The sequence below is a fragment of the Hevea brasiliensis genome, chromosome 15, assembly GCF_030052815.1.
Source record: "Hevea brasiliensis isolate MT/VB/25A 57/8 chromosome 15, ASM3005281v1, whole genome shotgun sequence".
Taxonomy (NCBI): Eukaryota; Viridiplantae; Streptophyta; class Magnoliopsida; order Malpighiales; family Euphorbiaceae; genus Hevea; species Hevea brasiliensis.
In genome coordinates, this window is record NC_079507.1 from 34,583,260 (window position 1) to 34,595,381 (window position 12,122).

Genomic DNA, 12,122 nt, shown 5'->3' on the forward strand with positions numbered 1-12,122 from the left:
GGTTGGCACCAGAGGTAGAAGAGCTAATTCCTCACTTTGAGGAAATTTTTGCCATGGCGATGAGGGAAGGTTACCTTTGCCCTCAGGTATCGGAATCAGAAAAAGGTACGGGATGTCCTTACCATGGAGGGGCAGCTGATCATGAGCTGCGAGACTGTGAGGGATTCCGGCAAGAGGTCCAGAATCTACTGTCCCTCAAAATTTTAAGATGCCAAAGGAGGTCAAAAGTGGAGGGCGAAGTAAATACCGCCAGGTTTAGCCGGAATGTTTCTACCCCCAATCCTAGATTAACCTTCTCTGTCCCCAATGCCCCAATGCCCTCACCACCAGTAATAATTATCCGAACCCCACCTCAGCTCCCTATCACCAATACCCATGCCATACCTTGGAATTATAACTTCCAAGTTTTCACCCAAGGAGCATCAAGCAGTACGTCGGCTCCTAATCTTGCTACACCTTCGGCACCTCCAAAACCGTGCTTCACTCCCCATGAGCACTTCAGAATGACATATGCCGGACCTAGCAGCAATACTACTCCCCAACCTAATCCTCAACCCGTTGTTGCCACAAAATCCTCCCCACTTGAGCAAGAAGTCGAGTTTATAACTCGAAGTGGGAGATGTTACGGGAACGAAGAGAAAGAAAAGAAGAAGGGGAAAGTAAAAATGGGAGAATTACAGTAGAGTACAGAAGATGAGAAAACGGGGGAAGTGGAGCTCACCGGGCCTAAAGAAGAGGAGGAGCTGTTGCTCCAAATAATGAAGCAGAGTGAGTATGATGTGGTGGAATAGTTGAGAAAGACACCTGCCCGAATTTCACTGTTATCGCTGATTTTGAGCTCTGAGGTGCACCGTCAAGCCCTGCAGAAAATCCTGGATCAGGCCTTTGTGAACTCCGACATCACACCGGGGCAATTTGAGAAAATAGTGGGACAAATCCAGGCATCTAGTTTTGTTACCTTTTCTGAGGAAGAGATAGATCCTGCAGGCTTGGCACACACTAAAGCCCTTCATGTGACAGTGAAATGCAAAGGATGTATAGTGGCCAAGGTCCTCATTGATAATGGATCAGCACTCAACGTACTGCCTAGTGCTACCTTGGCTAGACTGCCAGTTAACCAATCGAATATACGTTAAAGTGCTATGGTGGTAAGAGCCTTTGACGGTACAAGAAGGGAAGTATTGGGAGATATTGACTTGCCACTTCAAATTGGCGCATGCACCTTCAACGTCACGTTTCAAGTGATGAACATTGAACCAGCCTATACTATGTTGCTGGGGAGGCCGTGGATCCATTCAGCGAATGCCGTTCCTTCAACTTTGCATCAGAAAATAAAGTACATTATGGACGGCAAAATCATCATAGTGAGAGGAGAAGAAGCCATTTTGGTCACCAGGCCACAATCACTTCCTTATGTGGAAGCGGCTGAGGAGTCGTTGGAAAGCTCCTTCCAGGCCCTTGAACTACAAGAAACCAGAAATGAAGGGGCTATAGCTATGGTAGCCAAGATAATGTCAAGGAATGGGTATGAAGAAGGCAAAGGCCTAGGCGCCGCATTACAAGGAATTGTTGAACCCATACCGGCTATCCAAAAGGTGGGCCATTGCGGTTTGGGATATGAGGAAGATGCCCTCATGGATGGGCGATTCTGGATGAGGAACAGACTTCGGGATCAGAGATTCGACCAGAAGATCGGGAGAATGAAAGTAGTCCCGAGAATCACAGAGGTATTCACTAAACCGGTCATTAAAAGTCCAGCTAAGGTTGAAGAATCACCCGATGAACCATCCATTGATGTCATCCACTTGGATTCCTTATATGAGGCTCTGGTCTCGCCGATAGCTGAGGGGCAAGAGTTAGACAATTGGACAGCAGAGGACATCCCTGTACTTAATTTCGAGTAAAGTACCTTTGGTTATCTACACTTGATCATTTTGTCCATGGTGGCAAGTGTAACATTGTAAATGGACCTTTTTCTTATGTCATAAATCTTAATGAATTAATAACGCATTAATTTCCAATTCTCTTTTTCTTTCCATTTGAATTCCATCCTTATAATATATTCTATTTTCGTTCATTCAGGACCATTCATCAATTAACACCTAATAATTCAATAGGCTCAGAAATTCCTCTGGTTAATTTTGAAATCCCCATAACTGCCATTACTTCAAGTGATTCTGAGGTAGAGCTCACAAAAGAAAGGGATGAAAGGGATGAACCTTGCCTAGTGCCTTATGGAGACAAAACGTGCACCATAAACTTAGGCACGGAAGAAATGAAAAGGAAACTTAAGATTGTGGATAGTGAAGAATTGGGAGATATGATCAGTTTGCTTAAAGAATTTCTGGATGTGTTCTCGTGGAGCTATGATGATATGGTTGGTTTGGACCCCCAGATAGTGACGCACAGAATTCCCCTAATTCCGGGGACAATCCTGGTGAAGCAAAAGCTGAGAAGAATGAACCCTGACACATTGCTCAAAGTTAGGGATGAGGTCAAGAAACAGTATGATGTTGGGTTCCTGGAAGTAGTCAAATATGAAGGAACGGAAGCGTGAAAAACACAAGTTTATACCATTGAATTCAAAAATTTTCACCTAGGGTCACATGCACCATGCAAGATTTATTTTTATCTATTTGATTTCAATGATAAACAACATATTAAAACTCTTTTAATATGTTTTTTTGGACCTGTATTTGCCATTTAAGATTTTAAAATTAATCAGATTAATTTTAGATTCCTAGATTAAATCAAGAACGATTACACTAACCTCTTGATGCACTGCAGCGTGTCTGCGCCTTTGAGATTCGTCTTCAAGACACCAGATGTTGTCCCTCTAGCTTGTCCACACCAAGAACACCTATGGCAGCCCTTGAACAGCTTCTAAAGCCTTTTCTATTAATTAGAAATTCAAGTTCTGCCTTTTAAGAGATTAGAGATGTAAACAGGATACTAGAAACAATTTCTAGCGTTCTTAATTCAAGAGATTGATGGCTAATCTCTTTGAATTGATGAGAGATGAAGAAGAATAGAGGGAGGGCTGCAAAATGGCGTGACCAAGGAGTGTGGCTGCTGGTTGTATTTTATTTTCTCATAACAACACTTAAATAGCTAGGTTAACACATTAAACCCTTGCCACATGTCACCCTTTGATTAGCTCTAGGTTTAAGTGACCCAATCACATTGTGCCAAGTGTCAAACCTATATTTAATCTTGATTTTAATCATCTTACATAATTAAAAAAAACATTTGGCAAACTTATGTGTAATCCCATGTGTCACCATCTCATAGTGCCACGTGTCACACTGTGAAATGACCAAAATGCCCATGTGTCTTAATTTTGAGTTCTTAACCCAAACTAATTATTTTCTTCTTCTAATTAATTTATATCAAATATAAATTAATTAATTAATCTCTATTAATTAATTTCTCATTAATTAAATTCATATTTAAACACTTTAAATATAAATTTAACTTATATTGTACATCCAATAATCTAGATTTGGTTTCAAGTCATACTAGGGACTTTGCAAACTAATTGCAAGCCAAACCTATTTAATTAATCAAGTAAACTCTTTAATTAATTAATTAAATCATATTTAATTAGGTGATAACTTGTGTATGTGTGTGACTTACTAGGCTCATCACTAATTGGCAATGAGACATGATATCAATTCTTAATATCATCAGAACTCTTTCTTACCATAAATGATTTCTCTAAATCATTTTATGAACCTCATAGACCATGGTTAACACCTAGCATAACATGCCATGGCCACCCAATTAGTAATAAGGTTTACCTTAAATGAACCTATAATCATATGTTACCATGCACTAGAATCTCTCTCACATAAAATCCCAACTCAAGCCGAGTCATGGTTTATGTCAAACTCCATTTGCTATGAATATTATGTTCTCTTTTAATTCCAGTTCTTGATTAAAAGATTTTCTCATCGAAACTCTTTCGAATAAATCTATCTGTCTGCCAGAACTTGAAACATCAAGAATAATTAAATGAACATAGGATTTTATCTCTATTTACTTAGAGGAACAGATTCCATCTTGATCAACGCCTACCTCTATATATAACTAGTAGGAGCCAACACATGCCTATATACTCATACACAGTACAAGTATGAAAGCAGTATCAAACTCAAACTACCTATATACAAGATAACTGTGCTATCTCAGGTCTAAAGATTATATGCACTGATATGATTTATGACAAAACATTGACAAGAGTAAACTCCATGTGCTTGTCATAAGTGTCACTGGTTCAGCCTACTTATCATTTATAAGTGCCTATTATGTTTGTTATATGGCATGAGACTCACCATTCCATCTTATTTATATCTCATATAAATAACTTGGGAACAAACATGAATACAATCTTTCTGGATAAGTCATGTCCTTATTATGAAGTATCCTCGATTGTGAACCTATTTATGATATTTTGTACTAGAAATATTGTCACTCATATTCTTAACAACTTAAGAATAATATTTCTAACAAAATATCAATGGACCTTTTCTATTACACATAAATATCTTATGTAAACGGAAAAGTGGAAATGCCTTTTATTAATAAAAATATGTACAAGATACATACTAAATGATATGCTCTAGGGCATACTACTAACAATCTCCCACTAGCACTAGAGCCATTCATTACAATACCTTAGACCCATCTTCTCAAGATGTCGGTCTAACTGAACTTGTGACAAAAGTTTAGTGAATGCATCAGCTGGTTTTTCAGCTAATGTTATTTTTTCTGCATGGCTATATTGCCTTGCCCAACTATATCTCTGATAATGTGGTAGTGCCTTTCTATGTGTTTGAATTTCTGGTGAGACCTTAGTTCCTTAGCCTGTATGATTGCTCCATTATTGTCACAGTGTAGTGGAACTGCAAACTCAATGGAAGGAACTACTGTAAGTTCTGTCACGAACTTCTTTATCCAAACAGCTTCCTTTGCAAAGATTCGATGCATCAATATACTCACCTCAGTAGTGGAATCTGCGATGTGCTCGCTTGGAACTCTTCCAACCGATCGCACCTCCATTACAAATGAACACATATCCAGAGGTAGACTTTCTATCATCGGTATCTCGATTGGAAATCGAATCGTGATAACCATCCAATTGCAAGTCTCCACCTCCATAAATCAAGAATAAATCCTTAGTTCTTCTCAAGTACTTAAGAATATTCTTGACAGCTATCCAGTGTTCCAAACCTGGATTGGATTGATACCTGCTAGTCAAACTAACAGCATATGCGATATCCGGCCTAGTACACAACATTGCATACATTAAACTTCCAATAGCCGAAGCATATGGAATTCTGGCCATCTTATCTCTTTCTTCAGGTGTCTTTGGAGACATCTCTTTAGAAAGATGGATACCATGTCTCACTGGTAACAATCCTCTCTTGGAATCAAGCATGTTAAACCTCTTTAACACCTTTTCCAAGTATAGACTTTGGGATAAACCAATTATTCTTTTCGCTCTATCTCTATAGATGCGAATCCCAAGAATATAGGTTGCCTCCCCTAAGTCTTTCATGGAGAATGTATTTGACAACCATACCTTTATAGTCGTCAACATACCTGTGTCATTACCCATCAACAGTATGTCATCCACATATAAGACAAGGAAAGTGATAGCACTGTCACTAACCTTCTTATATACACATGGCTCATCCTCATTTTTTATAAAACCAAAGGATTTAATGGCTTCATCAAAACGGATGTTCCAACTCCTCGAAGCTTGTTTCAACCCATAAATGGATCGCTTTAGCTTGCATACCTTGGAACCATCTTGAGATTCAAATCCCTTAGGTTGTTCCATGAAAATGTTTTCTTCAATGTATCCATTGAGAAAAGCTACTTTGACATCCATCTGCCAAATCTCATAATCATAGTATGCAGCTATTGCTAATAAAATCCTAATTGATTTAAGCATGGCAACAGGCGAGAAAGTCTCCTCATAGTCGATTCCTTGCCTTTGGCGAAACCCTTTCGCTACTAGCCTTGCCATATAGGTCTCTACCTTTCCATCAGAACCAATTTTCTTCTTGAAAACCCATTTGTTCCCTATAGGTATAATACCTTTAGGTGGGTCAACAAGATCCCAAACTTGATTTTTATACATGGAATCAATCTTGGATTTCATAGCATCAATCCATTTTGAAGAGTCTATATCTGATATAGCTTCTTCATAGGTAAGTGGATCATCTCCATGATCTACTTCTTCATGAGTAGACAACTCTTGTTCTTCTTCATGAAGAAAACCATATCTCACTGGTGGGTGAGATACCCTGGTTGTTCTACGAGGAACAGCTGTAGATGTTTCATCAACGGGTATTTGTTGACTAGATGGATCTATATCCATCCGATGCATTGGTTGGTCAGAATTCTCCAATTCTAACTCTATTTGCCTTCCTTTGCCTCCTTCTTGAACAAACTGTTGTTCAAGAAATGTGGCATCTCTACTTATCACAACCTTTTGTGAAGTAGGCAAATAAAAATAATATCCAAAACTATCTTTTGGATATCCAACAAATCGACCTTTTACGATCGGTCTCCAATTTATCGGTGTTGACTTTTTGATATAAGCTGGACAACCCCAAATCTTAACATGCTTAAGACTTGGTTTTCTTCCATGCCATATCTCATAAGGTGTGGAAGAAACTGATTTTGATGGAATCCTATTCAGAATATACAAAGCTGATTCTAATGCAAATCCTCAAAAGAAGATTGGCATATCAGTATAGCTCATCATACTACGTACCATATCCAATAGGGTACGATTTCTCCTTTCAGATACACCATTCAGTTGTGGCGTTCCTGGAGGACTCAACTGAGAAACAAAGCCTTGCTCTCTCAAGTATTCATCAAATTCAATACTCAAATATTCACCTCCACGATCTGATCGAAGAGCTTTAATATACTTTCCAGTTTGATTTTCTACTTCAGATTTAAATTCTTTGAACTTTTCAAAAGATTCATGTTTGTATTTCATCAAATACAAATACCCAAACCTTGATTTATCATCAGTAAACGTAATAAAATAATGAAAACCCCCTCTAGCCATTTCCTTATACATCACTATGTATTAGCTCCAAAATATTTTTAGCTCTTAGCCCTTGTCCAACAAAGGGTGATCTAGTCATACCTAGCATTCCTGCTGTGCTCACCATACAACTCTTGTAGGTGAAGGAGGATCTCACTCGCACTCTGCATGTTCTCATGTTGCTTCTGTAACTCATTACTCATGGAAGCAAGCATGTAACACTTAGCTCTCATATCATGCTCCTTCCACTTGTCCAAAGTATCATGTTCCTCTTATGTGGCCTCTGGAGGTAAGGGACCAGGAACATTTGAATCTAGAACATATCCTATATGTTCAACGTTCAGGATAAGTTTCAAATTTCTTAGCCAATCAGACAGATTTGGTCCTGTCAACCTATTGTGATCAAGTATGCTCGCAAGGATATTGGATGGTGGTGGTTGTTTTGTGCTCATTTTTATCAGAAAATTAACTGCAGAAAATAACCAGATTAATTAGTAAATGTATCATGTAATTAACCAAAATGATTATGGTCTTTTAATCAAATTGGTCCTCCCACTAACTTAGCGAATCCTACACTTCCAAAGTAGGAAACGGAAATCCTAGTTGGATGGATTTCTAGTGGGTGATTTCTAGTTGGATGGATTTCTAGTGGGTGACCCTTGTCCAATAAAGGGTGATCTAGTCATTTTGCCCTGAAGGCAAGATTCACAAGTTGGAGTAGGCTCAGCGCCCAATGAGGATAGAATCCCCATTTTCTCTAGTTTTGCAATCTTATCTTCTGCAACATGAAATAACCTTAAGTGCTAAATATATTTTGAACTTGAGTTGGTTTTCACCATGGCATTGCATTAATTTAGATTGCTATACTCTGTGCAGTGGAAACACTTTCTTACTGGCAATGGAAACAATTTCCTGTTGGCAATGGAAACACTTTCTTACTGGCAATGGAAACACTTTCCTTTGCCTTTGTCAGCTCTGGTCTTTGTTTTCTGTTTAGCTATTTTCTTAGAAGGACCAGGAATCTGAGATTTCTTTTTCTTATTGACTTTCTTCTTGTTGGACTTTCCAGTAAAAGAAGATGCAATCAAAGCTACCTCTTTTCCTTTATTGCCTGGCACATTCTTTTGAGCAATAACCAGCATGTTGAGTAAAACCAGCTAAGGTGCATTCCTATTTAGTCAAATGGAAATTTGTCACAAAATTCCCAAAAGACTCAGGAAGGGACTGAAGGATCAAATCCGTCTGTAGTTGGAAATCCATGTTGAAGTCAAGATGTTCCAACTGCTCAATCAGCCGAATCATCTTGTGGACATGATCCCCAACATTCTGTCCCTCAGACATCCTCAAACGAAATAGCTGTCTAGATATCTCATACCTAGCATTCCTGATGTGCTCACCATACAACTCTTGTAGGTGAAGGAGGATCTCACTCGCACTCTGCATGTTCTCATGTTGCTTCTGTAACTCATTACTCATGGAAGCAAGCATGTAACACTTAGCTCTCATATCATGCTCCTTCCACTTGTCCAAAGTATTATGTTCCTCTTATGTGGCCTCTGGAGGTAAGGGACCAGGAACATTTGAATCTAGAACATATCCTATATGTTCAATGTTCAGGATAAGTTTCAAATTTCTTAGCCAATCAGACAGATTTGGTCCTGTCAACCTATTGTGATCAAGTATGCTCGCAAGGATATTGGATGGTGGTGGTTGTTTTGTGCTCATTTTTATCAGAAAATTAACTGCAGAAAATAACCAGATTAATTAGTAAATGTATCATGTAATTAACCAAAATGATTATGGTCTTTTAATCAAATTGGTCCTCCCACTAACTTAGCGAATCCTACACTTCCAAAGTAGGAAACGGAAATCCTAGTTGGATGGATTTCTAGTGGGTGATTTCTAGTTGGATGGATTTCTAGTGGGTGACCCTTGTCCAACAAAGGGTGATCTAGTCATTTTGCCCTGAAGGCAAGATTCACAAGTTGGAGTAGGCTCAGCGCCCAATGAGGATAGAATCCCCATTTTCTCTAGTTTTGCAATCCTATCTTCTGCAACATGAAATAACCTTAAGTGCTAAATATATTTTGAACTTGAGTTGGTTTTCACCATGGCATTGCATTAATTTAGATTGCTATACTCTGTGCAGTGGAAACACTTTCTTACTGGCAATGGAAACAATTTCCTGTTGGCAATGGAAACACTTTCTTACTGGCAATGGAAACACTTTCTTACTGGCAATGGAAACACTTTCCTTTGCCTTTGTCAGCTCTGGTCTTTGTTTTCTGTTTAGCTATTTTCTTAGAAGGACCAGGAATCTGAGATTTCTTTTTCTTATTGACTTTCTTCTTGTTGGACTTTCCAGTAAAAGAAGATGCAATCAAAGCTACCTCTTTTCCTTTATTGCCTGGCACATTCTTTTGAGCAATAACCAGCATGTTGAGTAAAACCAGCTAAGGTGCATTCCTATTTAGTCAAATGGAAATTTGTCACAAAATTCCCAAAAGACTCAGGAAGGGACTGAAGGATCAAATCCGTCTGTAGTTGGAAATCCATGTTGAAGTCAAGATGTTCCAACTGCTCAATCAGCCGAATCATCTTGTGGACATGATCCCCAACATTCTGTCCCTCAGACATCCTCAAACGAAATAGCTGTCTAGATATCTCATACCTAGCATTCCTGCTGTGCTCACCATACAACTCTTGTAGGTGAAGGAGGATCTCACTCGCACTCTGCATGTTCTCATGTTGCTTCTGTAACTCATTACTCATGGAAGCAAGCATGTAACACTTAGCTCTCATATCATGCTCCTTCCACTTGTCCAAAGTATCATGTTCCTCTTATGTGGCCTCTGGAGGTAAGGGACCAGGAACATTTGAATCTAGAACATATCCTATATGTTCAACGTTCAGGACAAGTTTCAAATTTCTTAGCCAATCAGACAGATTTGGTCCTGTCAACCTATTGTGATCAAGTATGCTCGCAAGGATATTGGATGGTGGTGGTTGTTTTGTGCTCATTTTTATCAGAAAATTAACTGTAGAAAATAACCAGATTAATTAGTAAATGTATCATGTAATTAACCAAAATGATTATGGTCTTTTAATCAAATTGGTCCTCCCACTAACTTAGCGAATCCTACACTTCCAAAGTAGGAAATGGAAATCCTAGTTGGATGGATTTCTAGTGGGTGATTGAATTCTTATAATTCTATTGATCATCCTCAGGTACATCCATTATTGGAATTACAATAAACTATAAGTGAGCAACTCCTTGCCCATCACATCTCATGTGAGGTTCAATCCTTTACTTAGCCCCTAATGCTCAAAATCTCAGGTATATCCATTATTGACTTATCTTGCATTAGTTAAGTTGATCCCATTGAGCCAGTAATTATGTAAATAATTTTAATGTCCTCAGGTACATCCAATATTGGCCACCAAACCATTTACATATTTACAACATCTCATGCTTAACAATTATTCTTAAGAAAATCTCTTAAATTAATTGCATCTCATGCAACTATTTAAAATTTCTTAAAATAATTGCCCCAATGGAGGGCCTATGTTATAATTACTTTAATTATAGCATTTCCAACTTAATCATTTGTTTGGAAGATTTTATGGTCATTCTAATTACTATTAAGGTCTCACTTTGCACATTATCCATTTATCATGCATATATCATATAATTGCATACATTTCCATACATCTCATGCATTCATGGATAAGCAGTAAATATGGTATGATCATAGACTTTCTAAGGGATTCAATTCTGAGCCACCAAGAATTGAATCAGGGCATTCCTAGGTGCATTTCATTCATTCATTTTACAAGAGTTGCTGAAGGAGTACATAATCAACACTTGATCTTGAATTCCTCCCCTTTGGTCCCACCAATGCTCTTGACCTCCTTGAACTTCTTGCAATCCAATATTACATGGTAATCCTTGGCATACCAAGGCGAATTTACAAGAACTTAAATAAATGAAATTACAACCCAAAAATTATTACAAACTTAATAATACATGTCCAAAATAAATTAAAATAAATTAATTAATTTACAATCCCAAAGAAACATAAAAGAAATAAATCCAATCACATTGGTCTTTTATAGTCCATGATCATCCATCATGCATATCACTATTTAACAATTAAATAAAACATACATACTTAAATTAAATTGAATATCTCATATTCAACTTAAAAATCCAGATTTGAATATGATTCAAATAAATTTAAAAATTCAGATTTGAATCTCATTCAAACAAATTTAAAAATTTATATTTGAATCACATTCAAACAACTTCAAAAATTCAGATTTGAATCACATTCAAACATTTTTAAAAAAATAAGATTTGAATCACATTCAAACATTTTTTAAAAAATCAGATCTGAATTTTATTCAATCAATTTTAAAAAATCAGATTTAAATATGATTCAACCAACTTTAAAAATTCAGATTTGAATCACATTTAAACAACTTTTAAAATTCAGATTTAAATCACATTCAAACAATTTTTAAAATTCTGATTTGAATCAAAATTTAATTGTGTGATTAAAATTACTAATTAAACACTTTAATTAGTTAAAGAATAGGCCTTAGATCATACAACAATTGCAGAATTAAAACCCAAACCTTGAACCACCCATGGTAGCCAAACCATGCGCACCATTGATGGAGTTCATCAAGCATGCCGCCACACCTCTTAATCCAACCAGCAATGGATCAATCATCTCATGATCAAATCACACAATTAAATCATATAATAAACAATTTAAATGGTAAATATAGTGGCTCTGATACCAATTGAAGGAACGAAAGCGTGAAAAACACAAGTTTATACCATTGAATTCAAAAATTTTCACCTAGGGTCACATGCACCATGCAAGATTTATTTTTATCTATTTGATTTCAATGATAAACAACATATTAAAACTCTTTTAATATGTTTTTTTTTGATCTGTATTTAACATTTAAGATTTTAAAATTAAACAGATTAATTTTAGAACCCTAGATTAAATCAAGAACGATTACACTAACCTCTTGATGC